General features: G+C 40.3%; 1 pseudogene; it reads right to left on the bottom strand.

Annotated features, from left to right (window-relative positions):
• Positions 1-24,332, bottom strand: part of LOC114487060 (dual specificity protein phosphatase 5-like) — a 187,360-nt pseudogene that overhangs the window by 147,332 nt on the left and 15,696 nt on the right.

Below are 24,332 nucleotides of genomic sequence, written 5' to 3'. Positions count from 1 at the left end.
ATTCTGCTATTGATTCCTTCTAGAGAATTTTTAATTTCATTTATTGTGTTGTTCATCATTGTTTGTTTGCTCTTTAGTTCTTCTAGGTCCTTGTTATGTGTTTCTTGTATTTTCTCCATCTACTTCCAAGATTTTGGATCATCTTTACAATCATTACTCTGAGTCCTTTTTCAGGTAGACTGCCTATTTCCTCTTCATTTGTTTGGTCTGGTGGGTTTTTTACCTTGCTCTTTCATCTGCTGTGTGTTTCTCTGTCTTCTCATTTTGCTTAACTTACTGTGTTTGGGGTCTCCTTTTCGCAGGCTGCAGGTTCATAGTTCACGTTGTTTCTGGTGTCTGCCCCTAGTGCGTGAGGCTGGTTCAGTGGCTTGTGTAGGCTTCTTGATGGAGGAGAGTGGTGGCTGTTTTCTGGTGGGTGGGAATGGATCTTGTCTTTCTGGTGGGCAGGGCTGCACCTGGTGGTGTGTTTTGGGGTGTCTGTGAACTTAGTATGATTTTAGGCAGCCTCTCTGCTAGTGGGTGGGGTTGTATTCCTGTCTTGCTAGTTGTTTGGCATGGGGCGTCCAGCACTGGAGCTTGCTAGCCGTTGGGTGAAGCTGGGTCTTAATGTTGAGATGGAGATCTCTGGGAGAGCTCTCGCTGATAGATATTATGTGGGGCTGGGACGTCTATCGTGGACCAGTGTCCTGAACTCGGCTCTCCCACCTCAGAGGCTCAGGCCTGACACCAGGCCGGAGTACCAAGACCGTGTCAGCCACACGGCTGCTGGTCTTGGAGGGTCTCCTAGGGGAGGGGAGCACTGCTGTAGCTCACCCTGGAGACATAGACACTGGCAGCGGCCATTCCTAGGAGCTGATCCCAGTTCACTCTTAAAGTAGGGTATACACTCTTGAAGATTCCCACCTGAAACCCTGAGATACTTAGCTACTGTTCTCTGGTGGGTCCTAAATTTCAGTTCTGCTTCCTATAGTCCTGTGAAGCCCCTGAACGTTCTGCTTGTTTTCTAAGCTCCTCAGCCATTGCTTTAGGATCAGCAGATGCCTAAAAGGCATAAGTGTGTGGTTCAACTCTGTGAGCCTTCTTTCTCTCTGGGATCCTATTTCCCCAAGTCTTGATGCCTTTTAGTGTTCTTCTGCCGTCAAACAGATTTTTTTCTTTATTATTCATCTTTTCCAGATGTTTTCAATGGGAGGGTTGTTCTGAACCAAGCTTGTCTACTATAGCCATAAGAGGAGGAACCAAATCTGGTTGGAACCAACTTGAGTCCAGTGCTTATTCCTGGTTCATTTATTTGTGATCAGGTGGGTCAGGTTTTATAGCCTAAGCTTAACTTTTGGGGCCGTGTTATGTTTTCTCTCTCTCAATATCTCTGTCTCTCTCTCTCACTCTCACTGTCTCTCTCTCTCTCTCTCTCTCTCTCTCACACACACACACACACACACACACACACACACACACACACACACACACACAAGGAGAGGGTGAGCTAGGCAGACACTCTTGAAAGTATGTATTACATAGATACCATCAACTTTTATCACTCATTGTCAGGAAGAACAGGTATTAGGCTAATCAGAAAGAATATAAAATTGAAAAATAGACCCATGTATTTATATATTAAAATTCAAGGACACATTAAAATTTTTTAATAATCAAAAAAACAAATATATATATATATATATATATATATTTTTTTTTTTTTTTTTTTTTTTTTTTTTTTTCCGTACGCGGGCCTCTCACTGTTGTGGCCTCTCCCGTTGCGGAGCACAGGCTCCGGACGCACAGGCTCTGTGGCCATGGCTCACGGGCCCAGCTGCTCCGTGGCATGTGGGATCCTCCGGGACCGGGGCGCGAACCTGCGTCCCCTACATCGGCAGGCGGACTCTCAACCACTGCACCACCAGGGAAGCCCTAAAGTATATTTTTAAAAAATTAGGATATTGCACTCAATTAGGGTTTTTGGGGTATCTACTAAACTGGGAGATTCATGAGGATGGGTTATGCCTCCTTATTTTGGAGTCCCTAGTGCCTAGAATAGTGTCTGGAATAAGTTACATGGTCAATAAAAGTTTTCAAATTGGCCAAGTTATATTCCAATAAAAACACCTCTCCTAAACATATCCTGACTAATCAGGGGTAAGGAATTAGAAGATGATTTGGTGGTAATTATAGGATGTAAAAATTTCTCCATGTTACCAATTTTCTACTGAATAATTTAAAAAACTGTTTTCATCTCAACAGTAAACCCTCAAAGTGTTGAGCTTTTATAAATAAATATAGGAAGGGAGAAAGGGAAGAAGAGAGGAGGAAGAATTGAGATGGGAAAGCCCTGGAAGTGAGCCCTTTGTCCTTCTAGTTAATATAGTTAAGACATGTTGGAAACTCTTTGCTATACTCTTCTGGTTTGGGGTTGGGGAATGGCATAGTGGCCACAAATTTCTATGGATTTCTATTCAAAATGGCCACATTGATGTGTCCATATTGCAACCATATGGACTAAGTATGCTATTAGATATTTGTATTTTTAAACAGATTCAAGTGGTATCAGAGGAGGAGTCGGGCAGGATTAAGTATCTGTTCAAGAGCCGTTTGGTCATGGGCTTTTACTGCATGAGTTCCAGGTGACATCTGTTCTAGGTGGTGGTGTTGCCACAGCCTGGCTAAGGCAGGTAAATAGTAAAGATGCTTGTAGTTCTTGGTTATGCTTTCCTCTGGGAATGAAATTCAGGTTGGTTTTCAATTAAAAACAAAACAAAACAAGTCTTGGTATAACTTGAGAGCAATTTTCTGCTTTTTCATAGATTGCTACCAGAAACAAGAAAGCTAAGAGATTTGTCATTTACACTGGCAATCTAGTTTTGCTGTATAAACAATTTAAAATATAATGTGCCATATGGTATGGGAGCATGTGACATGACCGTTGGGAGTGTTTACTTTTTACCTGTGGTCAGTCTTCCATCAACCTGAATACTCTTAGGACTCAAGATGGAAAGACAGGAATCACATAACCTCTAAGTCATCATTCATCACTTGCCCAAACAATTGCTTCTGATTGAACAAGCAGGAGTATTATTATTGATAGAAGTAGTTGGAATGAAACAATTTTGACTTTGTCAAAGAAGCAGCCTAGGATTTAAATCATCTATTACTCAAAATTCAGGGGAAAATGTCTGTTTCCCTTCCTTCCTTCCTTCCTTCCTTCCTTCCTTCCTTCCTTCCTTCCTCCCTCCCTCCCTCCCTTCCTTCCTTCCTTCCCTTTCTTCTCTTTATCTTTTTATGTATTTCTCTAATTGTTCCATTTCTCTAATTTATCCATTTCTCTAATTGTTAAGAGACATACAAACACATACAACCCCAAACACATGCACATGTGCGCGCACACACACACACTCTTTTCTTTGGGAAAGATTGGAAGATGATAGGTATATAGATAGGCGTAGAAATAAGATTGGAAGACTGTACCCCAAAATGTTAACTAATATTATTTCTACATGGTGGGATAATAGATTATTTTTATTTTCTTCTTGAGCTTTTCTACATTCTCTCCTGGCACAGAGTTCCTAAAACCCTTATAATTTCCTGTCTGGTAGGGGTGATAGGGCCATCTTTTGTTATAATATTTGGTTTTAGTCCATGGTTCCTGACACAAAAGTATCTAAGACGCTTGGACTCCCTCGATGATAAGAGTGTATTTCATGTGTGCTAGTGAGATGACTGATGGCTGGGAACTCATGGGTAGCTTCAGGATGGAGACTGGTGACCAGAAAGACCAAGCATGAGAAGCTTGGAACTTTGAGACCCCCGCTCTACCATCCTCTAGACTCACCCTTCTTCCTCTGGGGTCGGGAGAGGGACTGGAGATTGAGATGATAATCATGCCTGCATGATGAGACAGCCATAAAAATCCCTAAACTACAGAGTTCCGAGAGCTTCTGGGTTGGTGAACACATCCATGTGCTGGGAGTGTGGCATGACCCAACTCCACTGGTACAGAAGCTCCTGTGCTTGGGACCCTTCTGGAGTTCATCCTCTGTACCTCTTCATTTGGCTGTTCATTTGTATCCTTTATAGTATCTTTTATAATAAACCAGTAAATGTAAGTAAAGTGTTTCACCAAGTTCTGTGAGCCATTATAGCAAATTGTTGTACCCTAGGAGGGGATTGTGGGAAACTCTCATTTGTAGCCATGGAAGATGGAAGTGTGGATACCCTGGGCACCTAATACTTGTGACTGGAGTGGAAGTGGGGCAGTCTTCTGGGCCTGAGCCCTTAACCTGTGGGGTCTGCACTAACTCGGGGTAGTGTCAGCAGTGAATTAAGTTGTAGAACACTCAGTTGGTGTCTGCAGGGAATTGGAGAATTCCTTGGTGTGGAAAACCCACACATTTGGTGACAGAGTGCTGTAAGTGGAGAAACAGTTTTCCCCTTTATATATTTTAAATAACAAAGTAAGTGTTAATTAATAAATAGCCAGTTAAAAACTGATTTCCTACCGAATCTTGATAAATGGTAAATAGCAATGTGTTAAAAATTACGTATAACTTCTAGATAAAACAAAAAAATTTTGAAGAAGAAAATAAAAAATGGAAAAGCAAACTGAAAGAAAGACTGAGTTTAGCCCCAAAGAGGCAGGAAGGAAAGAGTGGTGTGCTTGGTGAATGTAGGCCTGATGTTTGTTGAGTTTTTCTCCACCAGCACAACAAAGGCACCATAACTGGTAGTTGTCTCATGTGCCTGGGGCTAAAATAACTCAGTAGCTCAGGAGGGGCAAGAGGGTTTTTGGCCCTGAAACTGAAGACTGCTGTCTCTTAGAGGAGTCTTCCTGAAGAGGAGTTTCTCTCTGTCCGTGTAGACATCTTGGAGGGCAGCCCTCTCAGGACCCACACAGTGCCACGCGAGGGGAGATTGGGAGCGAGCCAACTCCTGTGTCACCAAGGGCATTCTCCGGGCATGCTGCCTCCGTCCTGGCCCAGACCATCAGCATCTCTCACCTGGGTGGCTGCACCTGCCAATGAACTCATATCCCGAGTGTACTCTGCCTACCCTCCAACTCATTCTCCACTTGGTAGCCAGTGATCTTAAAAATTACATATCAAATCATGTTGTCACTGGTCTTCCTACTTCTCTTCTTTGACCGCCTTTGATACATTTCAACACGACAGCCAGAGTGATCTGAAAACTTAATTAGATCATGAATGTCCCTATTAATAACCTTTCAGTGGCTTCAAATTCCTCTTCAGACAAAGACCACAATATTTACACCATCCTACAAGGCCCTTGGTGATCAGGCCCTGGCCCACCTTTCAGCTTCCCTTCTACCTCTGTCCCCTTGAACCTCCTTGACACAGCAGCAGATGTGCCACCTTGCATACCTTCCTGCTTCAGACCCTTTGCACTTGCCATTACCTGTGCCAGCGAGAAGCCCCACCCATCCCTTTAAACCTATTCATCTTCTTTTTTATTTGAATTTTATTTTATTTTTTTATACAGCAGGTTCTTATTAGTTATCTATTTTATACATATTAGTGTATATATGTCAATCCCAATCTCCTACCTATTCATCTTTCTTTTATTTATAATTCAGCTTAAAAATCCAGACAAAGTCTGCTCCTTCTTTTGTAATTTCCTATAGGCGCTTATACTTTTCCTTCCAAGCACTAACCATAGTTTGGAGAGTTATATTCATTTGTGTAATTGTTTCACTTATGTTGGTCTTCCATCCCTAGAAAGGTTTCATGAAGGTGGGGAATCTTGTTCACCAACGTGTGCTTGTGACCACAGCGCTCAAGCACTTACAGATCAATAAGCACTTGTTGAATGAGTAAATGAATGAATGAGTGTCTGAAAGGTTTCATTGGAGGATCCTTCCTTCACCTCTCCCAGCCGTCTACCTTTAATCACTAGTTTGGAAGCAAGATCAAGAAGGAAATTGGAAGTCTAGTCCTTCCTTGGTCTGGAGCGTCTCTCTGATCAGTAGGGATTGTGGGTTTCTGGGCAACAAAAGAAAAGTCCTAGAAGAACACAGCAACATCCTCCAGTCAAAATTTTGGATTGTGGGTTCAACATTCTGTTTTCTGTTTGTAGCTTTGGCTTTGGGGATAGGAACAATGTGTCTCTGCTCTATCTCCTCCATGCAATTACATTTTGCAATCTTGAGAACGTTTCAGTTTTGAAGGAGAGGGACATGAGCTCCAGAATCGCATTGAAGTCATATCCAGAGTTCTTGCAGGAAAAGGAAACATGCAATAGGTGGGTGGAATTGTGTGAGGGTGAACAATGAAGGCTGAAAATGTATACGAAAACATCTGTTAGTTTTTGAAAAAACAATGTTCTTCCGGGTACTAGCTGACTTCATTTTAAGCACGGGATTTTAATTTGGTGATGCTCCACCTTTTGCCACTGCTGCTGCTTTTTATTTTAAACTATGACTAGAGAACTTTTATATCCAGGGTCAAAATCCAATTTCAAACCTCCATATGTTTCTCTGAATACTGGATAAGATGGTGTATCATGTTTGTATGAACTTCCTATGGGAATGTGACTGTTCTGTTGTAGTTAATGATCCTTGCAATTTTGTTCAGAATCTTTATTTTTTTTTTTGGCGAATGGTTGCTTCATGGACTGATATTGTCTTCAGGCTTATAGTTGAGAATTCTTGGTTCATTCCATTTTTGCAAAAGAGCGGTTTGGCTTATTCGTTTGACCATTTTTTGCTTATTAAAATCAACTTGAACCCATGGCGATATTCTTACGGTATCTCTAAAAGAGACCCTTCTAAAATTTGAAGTAAATCTTTCATTGCATATATACTGTGATAATGACAATCTACTTTGCAATACTTAGTAGAAATAGGCTAGAATATATGTCATCAACATAAGATATAGTACTTTTTTTATTACCAACCCTTGGTTCATTTCTCTAAATGGGGGGAGAGAAGCAAATGTGTGGGTGAAGGAAATGGAGGGGGAGAGTGCAGAGGAAGTAAGATGTAAGTTACTAGAGAAAAAGAGGGATGGATTAGGGCAGTTCCACAATTTAGGGAAAGGAAACTTTAAATCCTGAGGTCTGAAACAGGAATCTCCACCCATTTGTTCAGTAAATAATTATTGGTTATATAAGAGATAGGCACTATGCTGGTAAATTTAGAAGTGGAAAAAAAACCAACCAAGGTCCCTGTCTTCATGAAGCTTGCAGTCTAATAAGAGAAACAGGCATTAAACAAATACTAATGCAAATAAATATATACCTGCAAATTATGATTTAAAAACCCAAGAGATTCAATAAGATTGTATAAGAAGACCTGATTTAGATGTGAGGAGAGGCCAGGGGAAGTTTTTCTATTAAGGAACTTTTAAGCAGAGACCTAAAAGATGACTCAGAGCTGGATAACTACAGGGGAGAAAGAACATGTCAGGTGAAAGAAACATGCAGTGAGTGTGGTGCCTTTAAGAAATTGAAGGAAGGTCAGTGTGGCTAGTGCAGTGGACAAGGGGAGAGGTGAGGGGTCCTTGTTGGCCGTATCAGGTAAGGGGCTTGGAGTTTCTTCTTAATATGATGAGAAGGTACCCAAGAGTTTAAAGTTAGGAGTGGCATGATCGGATTTGGTTTTAAAGATCCCTCTGGCTAAAGTATGAGGAATGGATAAAGGAGGACGAGAGATGATGGGAACATTTTAAAAATAATAACTGTGTACCTACTGAAAGGCCCCTTGCCTGAACCTTCCATATCTGCCTGTCACTGATGTCTAAAACTTACTTCCCTTAGTTTGAGATATTAAAGACCCCCTAATGTGTTATGGGATGGGGGTGACAAACTATTATCATGTGCTGTAATAGAAAGAAATAGGTCTTCTTTCAAGATGCTGATGGGAGAGCATATGGGTACAACCACTTGAAAAAGCTCTCTTGTGGCTTTAGCTCTGTTAGCTCAATCAGTAATGAGTTCTTAAAAAAATAAAAAAGAATCTGAAGCAAATATGGCAAAATAATAACATTTGTTAAACATGCATTGTGGTATATGGTGAACCATTATATTATTTTATGTAACTTGGAGGTATGGAAGTAAGTATGAAAATATTTTCTAATTAAAAAAATAAAATCCTTGTTTTAGGAGAAAGGGAATAGAGCCAGGGAAGGAGAGGGAAAAAGAAAAGGAGGGGACCACTTCATGGGCAGTTTTACCTAATGTCTCCCTGCTTTTAAAAGCTAAATTCTGGTTTTATCAAGCATTGGCCTTCTGTGTTGGGAATGTAAGTTCATTTTAGGGAAGTTAAGGTGTTTAAAATACTGTGTATCTCCCTCTTCTAATGGAGATGATCTAGCGGTGGAAAGAAAATGAAAAAAACTTTAAATAAAGTACAATCCCAGCATCGAGAATGCTGCCAGGAACAACTCCAGGGGCCAGTGTGAGTTACTCAACACAGCTGCCCTGTCCACAGTGGATGATCAATGGCTTTTTGGTGGGGGGAGGGGGGCAGTGCAATGAATTAGATTGAAATACTTGAGGGACCTCAACTGTATGTGTCATGTTGTATTTCCTTAAGAAAAAAAGATCTGAAGCAAATATGGCAAAATGATAATGTGCCAAAGTAAATGGTAAGTTACATTTGTAATTCTTCAATGATTTTCTATCCTCATTTCCATTAAATATCTCATACTAAAAATAACCTTTGATAATTCTTAGAAGGAAACATAATAAGGAATGCTCATTTTATATGAATGCAGCTATAAGGAAGTGCAAATAAGAATGTCTGCAGGGACCATGGAAGGCCCCCACTTTTTTTTTTTTTCCCCCCCAGTACGCGGGCCTCTCACTATTGTGGCCTCTCCCGTTGCGGAGCACAGGCTCCAGACGCGCAGGCTCAGCGGCCATGGCTCACGGGCCCAGCCGCTCTGCGGCACGTGGGATCTTCCCAGACCGGGGCACGAACCCGTGTCCCCTGCATCGGCAGGGGGACTCTCAACCAGTGCACCACCAGGGAAGCCCAAGGCCCCCACTTTTAAAATTTTTGTTTTAATATTAAGTTTTTGAGTCTCTTTATTTCTTATGTGCGTTACCTTCAACGTGGGTGAAGTATAATATATTATTGTTGGGAGGTGGTAATACAGGTGAGCTAGAAGGTACAGTTGACCCAGTTGCCTTGTAAAAAATCAGCAACTTACTTCCATGTTTCCCTTTCCCTAGATTGGAGAAAGGGAGTCTGAGTCCCTTTGTCTTTCACTGTTAATCTCCTTTAGTTGCTTTTAGCTTCAGAAATTATCATCTATCTCTTGAGCACAGAACAGGTTGCAGATATGATTAAAGAACCCTTAAAAAACTAAGTATTGTTTCAGATTAGCATATTTTCATAATCCTCATACCAAAGAGACTTTAAATCCTTGATAGGACAACTTTACGTTTACGCCATGTGGTCTTGAAGATTAGCAGATGACCTGCGAGGTTTGCTCAGATTGCCCAAACTTGATGTTTACGTTAATATTAGTGGCACAAGAAATAGAAATGCCAAACACGGAAGCTTCCAGAAGAGCTTTGAAAGAGCTTCTCTGACAGCAGCCAGTTAACTCAGTCTCTCATTTTTAGTTCTACTGTAAAAGTCCAAGTCTGGGCTTTATAAATAGTGATACGGAGCTGCCTGAAGCTCACATCGCTTGTGGCCAGGGGAGATTTTGGCATTAAAGGAAACATCATCAATTTTTTAAAAAATGGAAATGAGTCGCAGATGAGAACAATAAGGGCTCATGTGCACTAAGCTTCAGTCTTTCTGAAACTAGGGATATTTTAAATGAAAATCAGTTCAAAAAGAAAGTTCTCTTGGGGGCAGGAAGGCTTGACTATCTGGAAACATGCTCCCCTTTCCTGACCTTCACCCCTGATACCCTATTGCTATGAAGACAGGTCAACCTCACCAGTGACATGATGAGCAGTGACTTGTTAAAGGGAATCCAGGGTTCTCAGATAAGAACTGTGTTTATCTGTTTAAACTGAAACCCACATTTACTTCTGTTGGGATTCAGGACATGGTATTCCAAAATATGGCAGCTTTACATATTGGAATATTTTAAGCTGAAGGAGTTTGAGAAAACAGCAGAAGTGGAATGGTCATTCTGACCTTTTCTTTGCCCTTTTCCTCTGAAACAGGTCGTAAACCCTCATGTGAGAGGTGCCCTCTCTGTACCCAGAGGAAAGGAGCATCCTTATCTCTGGAGACAAAGAGACGCTGAGAATCTGAACAAACAGGCCTTGCTGAGTTTCCCCCAGTTTACTGAAGCTCCCTCATACTCTGTGTCCCATTGTATCTCTCCATGACTGCCCACTTTTCATTAAACCCAGCAAAAAATACTAGGTCTAACTGTTCCTTTGGATCTTCATTTCCTTATGAAGTCTCCAGCGTCACATAAAACTTATATTAAATAAATGCATATGCTTTTCTTCTGTTAATCTGTCACTGTCAGTTTAATTTTCAGACCCAGCCAGGCACCCTAAGGATTGAGGAAAACTTTTTCCTTCCCTACACTTCTCTTTTACTATGAGAAACTTTAGAATTTTTTTTTTGGCCGTACCACATGGCTTGCAGGACCTTAGTTCCCTGACCAGGGGTCGAACCCGGGTCCCCAGCAGTGAAAGCGCCGGGTCCTAACCACAGGACCGCCAGGGAAGTCCCTAGAATTTTAAAAACTTTGATTCATGGTAAATTGAACACTTACAATAAAGTATCTCCCTCCCCTTTTCCTTTCCTCAGCAATATTTAAATGAGAGTTCTGAGAAAAAATAAATAACCATAATTTTTCTTAAATTTTCATTTGACAGTTTGACAGAATCTCTATTTGATAATTTTACTTTTGTTTTTTTAAAGAAACCATAATGCCTGTATTGTATATTGTATATAGTTGCGAAAAGTAACTTTGGTGTTTCTTTTGTTGTTAGGATTATTAATTATTCGTGGGTTAAGAACTTATTGCTAACCCTTAACATATTGAGTCACTTTCCCTGTGTTGTTTCAAACTTGTCAGTATACTAAGCTAACTAGTTTTCTATCTAAATACAATTTTGTGGTAGATAATTTTCTAACAGGAATAAAGTACTCATTTAAAAAGAAAGATCTAGATGTGTGTAACAAGTCCTCAGAAGCAGGCAAGACTGTATTTTGATGCCATTAATTACTTTTGATTATCAGACTGCTGTATTCATGCTAATTGCCAAATCCCATGGGATCTCACTAAGATGAAATACAGCCAAGAATAGACAATAAAATGCCAAGTCAGCGGAGGTGGTGATTTTAACATCTTGAAGATCACATTTATAGGTGCGTTATAGTCATGATGCTGAGCTGGTAGAGGCAGAAACCATTCATTACTGAATAACTGATCTGGCAGGGGGCATGTAGCCTGCATGATGGAGAAAGTGAACTTGTGTGGGGGTTTTTCCCCCTTGAGGTCCCTACCAACCCCAGGACATCCCAGATTCCACTTCTAGATCTCCTTGGGAAAATTAAGCTGAAGACTGAGTAATTAAGATTGAAAAATTTACTTTCTTTCAATTCACCTACATGATGGAGGCAAAACCATTTGTCTTCTCTCGACCCCCAGGCTTCTCAGCCTGGCCTGCTGAAAAAAGACATTATGAGAGAAGAAGACAGAGAGAAAGAGAGAGAGAGTGTCAAACAGAAGGCAGAGAGAGAGAGAGAAGTTGTGAGAAAGAAAGTAAGAGCTTAAGAGGGGCGATGAGCAAGAGAGAGAAATTTGAGAATGGCAATGACCATTTTCCAAGTAGAAACATTCTGTGTTGGAGAACCATCCAAATCTCAACCTGTGCTATTAAATAGGTGCCAAAACAGGCAAAGGTCTTTTAAGCCCATGTTTGCTGTGAAAGATAACAGCAGAAGGTGAGCTGGGGAGTTTGCATGCAACAGGCCAAATCTCCCTCCTGGGCTGGAGCGAAACTTGGCTGAAATTTGTGATCAATAAATGAACAGAATAAACTCCTTGAAATCACCTGTAAAGGCACCAGACAAAAATCCTGGAGATGCTTCCTTTAGGACGCAGCCATCATAAGAACCTTTCCAAAGCAGCATCATTTTAGAAAGCACATTAATGGAATTGGGCATGATTAAAAGGAAGTGAGTCTCTTGTTTGTCTGTTTTTTGTTTTTGTTTTTGTTTTGCGGTACGCGGGCCTGTCACTGTTGAGGCCTCTCCCATTGCGGAGCATAGGCTCCGGACGCGCAGGCTCAGCGGCCATGGCTCACGGGCCCAGCCGCTCCGCGGCATGTGGGATCTTCCCGGACCGGGGCACGAACACGCGTCCCCTGCATCGGCAGGCGGACTCTCAACCACTGTGCCACCAGGGAAGCCCTCTTGTTTGGTTTTATTAAAATGAGTCTATCTCTTGAAATGGATCCATTTCCCATTTCTCACCATCTTATCAGAGGATGCCATTGCAGTGGGAACCAAGTGCTCCCTTTCCAATTTAATGGGAAGTCAAAAGAGCAGAGCTACCTGCACAGACAAAAACCAGCAACTCTGAAGGATGACCTTTCAGTGGAAATGCATTATGGGGCAGGCCATGTGTTTTCCTGGAACTCACATTTTAACCCCAGCAAGGTTCCTATACTTTACCTTAGTAAGATCCCAGCTTATGTTATACCTTACACGGTGTCAGCGGTGGGCAAACAGTCATTGCCAGAGCTCAGGTTTCTCTAAGACCTCATATTCTCAAAGTGGATATTATAGGTGTAAAGACCAGTGAAGTTGATAATGAAACAGCAAGTGTTCCTTTAGGATTTTGATGTCAGAGAAAGGAACTCATCGTCTCTGTTGCCAAGAAGCTGTCAAATATGCCTTAATTATGATTAATAACATACACATACCCGAGAAGATTTTTTTCTCTCTCTCATGCTGACTTTCTTAAAAAGCCTGTTTGCTAAATATTATCTCAGGGGCCGATGCAGTTATAGCTTTAGGGACAAACTAGGATGGTGGTGTCTCTGTATGCGGTGGTATTTATAAGACGTTCATGCTTGGCTAAAGAAATCAGGTTCCAACATCTCTCCAGGTATATTTCTTTTCTTTGCAGGTGCTAGTTTTACAGTGCAAAAAGAGTGTTTTGAATAGACAGTTTAAAATTTTTCATAGGTCAACTGTCTGATTTTAAAGCAAGTCCATATTTTCTATCATTTGCTCTTGAAGAGGATGGCAGTCATTATGCTTCTGAAGTGAGCAGTTTTATTGTTCACAGAGGAGGGAAAATGGGGAGTTGTTATGATGTTAATGTAGGAGTTGAGAAAGAGGCACATACTAATCGTGAATTGTGGCTAAATGAGTGTAGTGGAGCACTATTGATGGTTGTCATAGTAAACAACACTGGTCAATGAGAATTGCAAAACAGAAATAAATATGGAAACCATTTATAGTAGAGCGCTATGTAATGATGTTTATTTAGCTTTCTGTTATTTAAACAAAAAATGAATTCGGAAGTACATATGTTTACTCTTCCCCCTCCCCGGGTAAGCTGGGACTAAGTGAGAGACTGGCATGGACATATATATACTACCAAATGTAAAATCGATAGCTAGTAGGAAGCAGCCGCATAGCACAGGGAGATCAGCTCGGTGCTTTGTGACCACCTAGAGGGGTGGGATAGGGAGGGTGGGAGGTAGACCACGAGGGAGGAGATATGGGGATATATGTATACATAGAGCTGACTCACTTTGTTATACAGCAGAAACTAACACACCATTGTAAAGCGATTATACTCCAATAAAGATGTTTAAAAAAAAAAGAAGTGCATATGTTGAAAGAGCCTATTAGAAAGAGTTGTGTATGAATTTGGTATAGGTTTTGACTTTTTTTAGTCCACACATATCTTTTGCTTATCCTTGGTCACATTCCCGGAGTGTTTTACATTTGCAAAATGCTTTCTTCTGATTTTGCTAGTTATTCTTGTTGCCGATACACACCTGACATCATTCTATTGTTTAGGTGAAGTTAACAGGCCTCAGAATTCAGCGAGTTGATGGCTCCCTCTCCGGCTTAATCAGACAGTTTAAGCTCTAATTGGCTGGTATTAAGTCAATCAGCCAGTGAGAGCGCTGCACATTGACTCACTGGAAATTGTGGGAGCAATTGATCTAGCTGTTGCCAGACACTTCAGGAGCCACTGCTTACTCAGAGCGGAAGTACATGTTGCATAGAGCCCTGGTGGCGAGCGTCCATCAGCGCCTAGTCACGTGCTGCGTGCGTCTCACCCTTCTCCGTGTGCAGAGTTTGAGGAAAAGCAGAATGTCCTTGCCCCAGTGCTAGAGAGGGAAATCTGTTAGAATTAAATGTTTGCTCAGCAAGATGGAGACACAGGTGACTGTCAACTATAGCAAAAGCTGCCTTGGAGAGGGAAGCAAAGGTAAATTGGAGTACCTAGATACCGTGATGGGACTGCGGTGTGAGCAAGCAGACTGGAATGTAGGCACCAGATCCCTCCATTTCTCATCTTTTGGGTTGTGAGTTCCTTGAGGAAAGGACTGTGACTCATGCACAGTCATGGTACCTATTTCTGGGCCTTATGTGCAGAACTCACTGAATAATTATTGAACGAACACATGAAAACACTCTAATAGTGGATAAACCACTGCTCAAAATATGTATTTATTCAGTATTTTCAAAGCCAGTTTTACCGAGTCACAGAAAATTAGCTGCTTCCTTTTAAAAAAGTTATTTGTTTTCAATATATACTATTTAATGTGGTCATCTACCTTATTCTGCCTTATTCTTTGGTCTTGGTTCTAAGCCATGTCCCCAAGTCAACCCTCATCTGTAGAGAATATATGTAAGAGTGTGCTGCATCACTTGATATGCGGATGGACTCACAGGGCATCCACCTTGAAGGAATGGTGGATATTTGGTTGTATAAATTCATGCGGACGGATATGAAAAAGCCAGCTGTGACACAATGCTCGTCAATTTTGAAGATTGATAATGGCTTCATGTAACTTCACTGTGCATTCTCTCCACTTCTATGCCTGTTTAAAAATTTCCTGTTACAATGTTACATGAAAGAATCAGCCATATAACTTCTATTCTCACTTTGTTTTGATGCATAGACTTGTAGGGCTGCCAGATACTCTAAGGGCCATTTAGTCCCTGCCCTTTTACCTTGCTGAAGAGGAAACTGAGGATGTGACGGTACAGGACTTCCAAAGGTCATTTGTAACAGAGGCAAGAAGCCAGTTACCATAAGGGACTTATTTTTCATTGCTGTGTCTATTTCGAAGATGATACTTTGGGTGGGGTTTTTAAAATTTTTTTTTTTTTTAATGTGTGAGTAATAGGTAGTTGGGAAAGCATTGCAGCCCTGTGGTTGCACCACATAGACTGAGGCAGGTATCATGTTGATAAATAAATCCACAAGTTAACATTAGCCTAAATATCCAGACCATGGAGGAAATTTTTTTTTTAAGTAGTCTTGAATTTTCTTCTAGTTCATTTTGGGATGTTAGATCGATTTAGTTTATAACACCAGAAAGTCCCTATGTGACCTGGCCCCTGCCCACCGCTCCGAGCTCTTTCCCTGATATTTTCCTCCTTGTTTACGACAGTGCAGCTTTCCTGGCTTTTCTGACCCTCCAGTATGCCACGATTGTTCCCATCTCCAAGCCTTTGAACTTGCTGTTTCCTCTCCCTGGAGCTGTCTTTCTTCCATGTCTTCACAAGTCTGAGTCCTTCTCATTATTACTATTATTTTAAATATATTTTATTTTTTGGAGCGGTTTTAAGGTTCACAGCAAAACTGAGCAGAAGGTACAGAGATTTCCATATACCTTCTGCTCCACAAGCACAGCAGCTCCATCATCAACATCCCCGCCAGAGTGGTAAGTTTGCTACAACTGATGAACTTACATTGGTACATCATTATCGCCCAAAGTTCATAGCTTACATTAGGGTTCCTCTAGGTGGTGTACATTCTGTGGGTTTCGACAAATGTATAATGACATGTACCCAGCATTATAATATACAAAGTAGTTTACTTACCTAAAAATCTCTCTGCCTGTTCATCCTTCCCTTTCCAGTAACTCCTGCTCATTATTATTTTATTTTATTATTTTTTTTTTTAAAGATTTTTTTTTTGATGTGGACCATTTTTAAAGTCTTTATTGAACTTGTTACAGTATTGCTTCTGTTTTATATGTTGGTTTTTTGGCCGCGAGGCATGTGGGATCTTAGCTCCCCGACCAGGGATCGAACCTGCGCTCCCTGCATTGGAAGGTGAAGGCTTAGCCACTGGACCGCCACGGAAGTCCCTGCTCATTAGTATTTTCAATCTCTGTTCATAGATTACTTTCTCAGGGAAGCCTTTCCTCAGCAGCCTCGCCAAAATAGTAACCTCTCTTCACCCTAGTCTTTTCCTACTCCTTACTCTCTTTTGTTTTCTTTATAGCATTTACTAACACCTGAAATTATCATATCACTTTGGCTAATGGCTTTTACCTACTTCTTTTACTTCTACTTCCATTAGAAGATCCCTAAGTAGAATATATTGTTCACTGCTCTATCCCCCAGCTCCCAGAATAGGGTCTGGCTTTTGGTGGGTCCTCAGTAAATACTTGTGGAATGTATAGATCTACTGAGTTTCTTTAATGTTGTCAGGGACTATACTGGTGATCCAAACATGAGTCAGACACAAACCCTTTTCTAAAGGAGCTTACAACTTAGAAGGGAAGATAGTCACATTTATCACATGATCTGATTAGTGCCATGATTAAGCATCATGCTATAAGAATCCAATGAAGGACCCTCTAACTCAGACTGGGGGAATCAAAGCAGCTTTCCCAGAGAAAATAATACTTAGACTAAGACTTAAAGAATAAGGAGGACTTGACCTGGGGAATAGAGGATGTCGGTGTTCTACCCACACCCCCTTAACATTCACCAGCAGGATGTTCCATGACCCCACTGCTCCTGACTTGTCTGAGAGCAGACTCAGCCAGTGCAGGGAGCAGGCTGGAAGTGCTGGGGAGTTAAGTCCTGCCAGGGGCAGCCCACAATCAATGACTACTTGCTTCCTTGCCCTTTGGGTAGGTGGGCAACCCCGGTGCATTTTGCACTCTCAGAGATCCCCAGGAAGGTTGAGCCTTGGTTACTCACCATTTGCACTCGCTGTTGAATTCCTTCTCTTCACTGTCTCACATCCTCACTCCTCTACTTGTTGCCTGGGGTAACCTCCCAAATAAAGTTCTTTCACTCACATGCTTGTTTTAGGTTCTGATCCTGGGAGAATCCAACTTAGAATATTTGGCAAAGAAAAAAAAGAGCAAGGGTATTCTGGACAAAGCAGCTTTTATGAAAGCCCAGACTTGGAAAAGGACCTGACCTATCTAGAGAATCATGAGAAATTAATTATGGATGAATTGGGAGGTAAGTGGCAGAGAGTAGCAGAAGATGAGGCTGGAAAAATATTGGACTGGCTCTTTTGCCTCTTGGCATGGAGTTTTCTAAGAATAGTGGTAGCAGATTTTCTCTAGTCGACCTGTAGTTCTCCCTATGTGAACAGGAAAAAATACATATATATGTACACATTTATATACATATATATATATATATACACCAAATTATATGTATATATACATACACACACATATGTATTTAACATATAAGTTTATAAGTGCTGAAATCTACACTTTTGAAATAGAGCAGAAGTACTTGGCTTATGCTGGGAATGACACCCATAATCTTGTTTTCCTTCAGACTCATCAAATTGTACTAATTAGACACAGAGCAGTAGTAACACAGGTGAATCTCAGTTTTGTATGTGAAGACAAAATGAGGACAAAAACTGGACAGTATGAAATCATTTGTAACTTGATCTTGAGTTTTCAAATGAAGATCTGAACAGTCTGTCAGGAATAACATGGCTTGTGTCTGGGCCTTCCCCTGCTGCCTGGCAGATCTGATGGGAAGAAAGTATCTGCGGCTTCCAAAGTGTTTTTGGTCCTCACGTCCCTGACCTCATGCATTTTTCGAAGGGGAATCTTCAGAGAAACCCACGCTGCATTTAACTTTGGGCTCTCTCTTGTGGGCTTGTGTCTAACCAGACACAGCCGATCTGAATATTTCCTGCATGCTAAGCAGACCATTGTCAGCTGCTTCCTCTAGGCTAGATTGTTATAAATGCTGTTTATGATCCTGCTATGACAACTGTGAAGGACATGGCAAAGAATTTATCACAGGATTATTCATCCAGCAGCAGAATACCTAATAAGATTCTAAATGACCCAAGATGATAATAAGATCTAGCTTGTAGCAATAAGGTATTAATAAACTGCTTTTTTCAATAAGGGAGAGTCCTGGCATCATTACCCTGACATATTTGTTTTGCTTATATTTTGCGAACAAAGTAAGGCTGCTGGATTGAATAGTAAATTTATAAGAAACCCCTGATGTATGAAAAATACAACCCACGTGAAGTAGAACCCATAGGTTAAAGTCAAGAGCATGGTATTTGCCTATGACATCTGAGAGCCAGACTCCCAGGCCATCCATTCTAATTGTTCCGTGCCATTTGCCTTTGTATTTAAAAATTATATAAGAATAATATATCGCCCGCTGTTGACCACAAGGCCATAATTCAAATGAAGAAATTTAGTAAAATCATAAACCAGGAAAGTGCAGTGTGGATGAATAATGGATGAAACGGGTACACTGAATTCAAATGAAATCTGGGATTCTGCTCCATGTTCCTGTTTTGAAAATAAAACTAGTATTAAGTTAATATAAAAAAATGGATCCTGTTTGTTGTCACTCAGCTGTTCCTAGGGAAGAAAGTGGCAGAGATTCAAGAACCTGTCATTAGTGAATTTTTTGAATATTAGAAGCTGAACAAGTTGAAATGTAACTCCACGCTGCCCTGGTTTTACTTTTCTGCCTTAGAGATTTTCTCTCTGACAACACTGTGCAAGGCCCCAAAATGCAAAAAACAACTTTTACTTCACTTCCGGGAAAGTAGCCTTGTGCCTTGGAAGGTGTTCTCTAGTGGATTAAATTCATCAGATCAAACATCAGCATTGAAATCAGCAATGGTTGTTTTTTTTTTTTAAATGAACCATAATGTGTATACAATAAAATGCACAGTTCCGAAGTGTGTACAATTTGAAGACTTTTGACAATTGAATTTCTGTGTAATTACCACTCAGAACAAGTTATGGAACATTTTCATCTCCCCTAGAAAGTTCTCTTGTGCTCTGTTTCACTCATCATCCTCTGATTCTTAAGCCCAGGTGACCATTGTTCTGGCTTCTGTCCCTTGGATTAGATTTGCTTGTTGTTGAACTTCATATAAATAGAAACATAAAGTATACTTTTTTGTGTCTTCCTTTTTTTTTTACTCAACATATGTTTTTGAGATTAACTTAGGTTGTTATGTATATCAGTTGCTCATTCCTTTTTATTGCTGTATGGATATATATATATATATATACACCACATTTCCATTCTGTTGTTGAGAGACACTTCGTAGTTCCCAGTTTGGGGCCATTATAAATAAAACAGCTATGAACATGTCTTTTTTGTTAACTGAAAATGGATCATGACCTAGATGTGAAAGCTAAAACTCTAAAGCTTCTAGAAGAACATAAATAAAATCTTCAAAACCCTAGGGATAGGCAAAAATTTCCTAGATAAGATACCAAAAGCATGATTATAAAATAAACAACCAATAAATTGGACTTTGTCAAAATTTAAAACTTCTGCTCTTTGTGTAGAGATCTTTTTGAGGACCTACATTTTCATTTATCTTAAGTAAATACCTAGGAGTGGGCATACTAAGTCATAGGGTAGATGTCGGTTTTATTGTGTAAGAAACTGCCAAATGGTTCTCCCCATTGTTCCGTTTTACAATCCCCCCAAACAGTGTGGAATGGAGTTCCAGATGCTCCATGCCCTTGGCAACATTCAGCGTTGCACAGTTCATTTTAGCCGTTCTGGTGGGTTTGAAATGGCAGCCAATTGTGGTTTTCACAATCAACAGTGTTTTAAAACTTAAAAATGACCAAATAGGCAGGTTGACAACTGGGTGGATTTGTGTTTAGCTTGGAATCACAATTTGCCACATTCGTTTTTGTGTGAAGTGCACACATTAAACGTTTAAAGCAGGATACTTGACCATTGCCTTTTAGACTGCCAGGTCATCTTCAAATTGCCTTTGATCACATTCCTTCCATGTTTGTTTCCAACTCTAGCTGCTCTGCCCACTGATGAGTATTAATTCATGAAAATATTTAATATTTTTAATTAAGCATTCCATCTGACTAGTCTAAAACACACAACTAAAATGACCTAGAGGGCTTCCCTGGTGGCGCAGTGGTTGAGGGTCCGCCTGCCGATGCAGGGGACACGGGTTCGTGCCCCGGTCCGCGAGGATCCCACGTGCCGCAGAGCGGCTGGGCCCGTGAGCCATGGCCGCTGAGCCTGCGTGTCCGGAGCCTGTGCCCCGCAACGGGAGAGGCCGCGGCGGTGAGAGGCCCACGTACCGCAAAAAAAAAAGACCTAGAGCCTAGGGGAAATTACTCAAGTCACAAAGAGTACTGTTTCACGTGTAGGGCAAGATATGCAGGGATTCTAACGCTGCTTTTCTGTTAAAGCACAATAGATTTTGCAAAGCCTGCACTGAGGCATTGGGCTTAGATGGAAGCTTAATGGAAACCACATGCTAGACCTTCTCAACAAATTCGAGTGTGGATCCTCACTAAAGTAAGAAATGATAAAATTGCTGCCCGCTACCTAGAGGTTATGACATTTACTATAAGAGAATCTCTTGGCAAATAGGGGCTTTAACTTCTTTTTAACATGAATTTACACACTTCACGTGGGGCATGCATACATATGGCATGCATACATATGGGATGGGGCCTATTGAGTTATAACCGAAATGTCTGCCTCCATTTTAGTTTAGGGCTGTATGAAAACGGCATTCTATTCCATGATGAACACCCTTAGTGTTCTTTAGGTTAGAACTTCACGTTACTGATCTTCGAAGAGCTGCTTTTGCATGATATACTACAAAGGCCAGGCAGTCTCCAAGTGTCTGATGGTTATACTGCCACCTTCTGAGAAAAGTGGCCAAAAGCTGTTCCCTGAATATAAATTGCCCTCTCTATGCTGTGTGACCCTGCAGCCCTGGGCACAGCTGATGGCCTGGAAATTGCTGGCTGTCACAAAGGCACTTAGCTATAGGCTGAGCGTGATGGAAATGATGATGATAATGATGACAATAACAACAGACATTAATCGAACACTTATCACTATCAACTCTATGGACTGTAGCTTAGTTTTTTTGTTAGGAAAATGACCCATAAGATAGAAAACGCTTTGGGGTTGCCACGCTCTGCCACTAGGGGGTAGCATAATTGCTATTGTCTGTGTCCCTTAAATGCGAATTCTGTTCACAGTTCTTTAATCTTTCCAGGTTTAATTTTTTTTTTCCATTTAGAAGGAATATAAGTGATCCTCTGGTTAATACAGTAATTTTATAATTTGGTCTGAACCTGGTATCTCATAAATACTGCAAAAGAAGTACAGTGAGATAATACATTTTTTTCTCTTTTCAATCCATTGTTTTAAATCTTCACTAATTATTCTACTATTAATTCGTTTTGCTGGTTTAAAAAAGTGTCTACAGGGGCTTCCCTGGTGGCGCAGTGGTTGAGGGTCCGCCTGCCGATGCCGGGAACACGGGTTCGTGCCCCGGTCCGGGAGGATCCCACATGCCGCGGAGCCGCTGGGCCCGTGAGCCATGGGCGCTGAGCCTGCGCGTCCGGAGCCTGTGCTCCGCAACGGGAGAGGCCACAACAGTGAGAGGCCCGCGTACCGCAAAAAAAAAAAAAAAAAAAAAAGTGTCTACTATCATTAATAACTTATTAGTATGCACTTTTTGTGCTTTGCACTTGCTTATAGCACTTAGCCTTCCATCCATTATATGAGAAGGGGTTATGTACGGTTACTTTGAGGGGCAGGGAAGTGCCTTTCATATGCTGGGGAACGTGGCAGAAGATACGCACCCTACTTCAAGGATTTTAGGGTTTAGATGTAACATGAAATGTATGCACATCAACTAGACTTATCAGACTTAAAACAGGAGTGTTTAAGAAATCTCCCAGCATGAAGGAGAATTGATCAGTTTCTTGTAATTTGGTTAATTTCTTTCTTTATGTAGTTTGAGACCATGTTGTTTGGTTTATTCAATCTCATGATTGTTATATTTTCTTGAAGAATTAATTGGTCCTTTTATTTCTCATAAACTAATGACAATTTTAACTCCTAGTAAGTTTTTTCCCCTCTTGAATGCTCTCTGATCTCAGTATTTTTAAACTTTCTTTGGGTTAGTATTTGTATACTAACTTTCAACTTTGTATCATTGTGTTTCATGCATGTCTCTTTCAAACAGCATATAACTGAATTATTAAAAATTTAAGAATATCTCTCTTTAACTGGCCAATTTAATCTGTTTAAATTTCATTATTTAAATCATGATTTCTTTGGACTTTTCCCCATAATCTTGTTTATTATTTCAGTATACCTGCCTTTTCTTGGCTTAGTTTTTTTCCTTTACTGGCTTCTCTTGGTTAGTCTGAATTTTCTTTTTCCCTTTTCCCCTTTCCACAGGTTTGAAATTTATATATTCTATTTCTTATGTTTTAGTTATCATTAAATTTTTTTTATATCTTCATTGGAGTATAATTGCTTTACAATGTTGTGTTAGTTTCTGCTGTATAACTTCTTTTTTGGGGGGGGTCTTTTTAAATTTTATTTTAATTTATTTTATTTTTTTTAACATCTTTAAATTTTTAACTTGTATACTTCAAGCCAAAGTTTATCCCAAATTATACAAGGACCTTTGTACCCAAAGATCCCTCTCATCATTCATGATATTTTTTTTCCCCCTCAGGATTTTAATTCTTCCTTGGTTAAAAACTAGTCTTCTTTACTCTTGGTTTTTCAGTGAGTGTTACTTAGATTTACCTTACATGTGTATCAATTTTTTCCCTCACTATTGCTCCTTGCAATGTTATTCCTTCATTATGGGTTCAGTTTTCTTCCTACTACAATACATCCTTTAGTGGTTCTTTCAACATGAGTGGTGAATAGTAAAGTCTCACAGCCTTCATTGGATTGAAAAATGTCTTTATTTTGTCATGCTACTTGAATGATCATTTTGCTGACTTTTTCCGCTCAGTGCTTTGAAAATACTATTCCTTTGTCTTCTGGTCTCTCTTTTTAAAATTTTTTGTTGAAATATAATATACATATAGAAAAGCACATATAGCATTATTATACAGCCCAATGAGCCCATGTAATCAAAACCTAGAAATCAAAATCAAGAAACAGAACCTGGCCGACACCCCAGGAGCCCGCCCCTCATGCTCCCTGCCAGCCACTACCCACCCTCACCCACCAACAGTTAAACCTTATCCAGACTTCTACCAGCATAGATTAGTTTTGGTTTGGTTTCTGTTTTTGCTGATGAGAAGTCTGCCACCAATCTAATCTTTATTTATTTATAGTTAATCTTTTTTCCTCATTTCTTTTAAGATTTTATTTTTGATCTGTAGTTTTGTTATAAGATGTATATACACATATGTGTGTGTGTGTGTGTGTGTGTGTGTGTGTGTATGGCTGTGTATTTATTTCTCTTTGCCCTCCTTTTCTCTTGGCATGTTTCCTGAATCTAAACACTTATTTTTCATAAATTCTGGAAAAAAATCCCATCTGTTATCTCAGTGAATATTGCTTCTCTCTCATGCTTTTTTTCTTCATCTTTCTGAAACTCCTAAGAGATATAGGTTGAATCTTATTTTGTCCTATATAACTTTGAACTTCTCTTTTATATTTTCTATCTCTTAATTTTTTTATATTGCATTCTGGATAATTTTCTGATTCTTTCATTCATTGATGAAATTTTTTTCATTGATTCTCTTCTATTGTATCTGACTAATGTTAAACCCATTTTTTATGAGTTGAATTGTGTCCTCCAAAAAAGATACATTGAAGTCCTAACCGCCAGTTCTTTAGAATCTGACCTTATTTGGAAATAGGGTCTTTATGGAGGTAATCAAGTTCAAATGAAGTCATTAGGGTTGACCCTCATCCAGTCTGACTGGTGTCCGTAAAAAGAGGGGTGGATTTGGACACAGAGACATGCCCAGAGGGAGGACTGTGTGAAGAGACATGAGGAATACACTGTGTGAGATTGGAGTTATGCTGTCACAGGCCAAGGGACATTTGGGACTACCAAAAGCTGGAAGAGGCAAGGGAGGATCCATCTTTCCTTTACAGGTTTCAGCAGGAACGTGGC

Source organism: Physeter macrocephalus, chromosome 11 (assembly GCF_002837175.3).
Source record: "Physeter macrocephalus isolate SW-GA chromosome 11, ASM283717v5, whole genome shotgun sequence".
Taxonomy (NCBI): domain Eukaryota; kingdom Metazoa; phylum Chordata; class Mammalia; order Artiodactyla; family Physeteridae; genus Physeter; species Physeter macrocephalus.
This window is presented reverse-complemented; position numbering and strand designations above follow the sequence as displayed.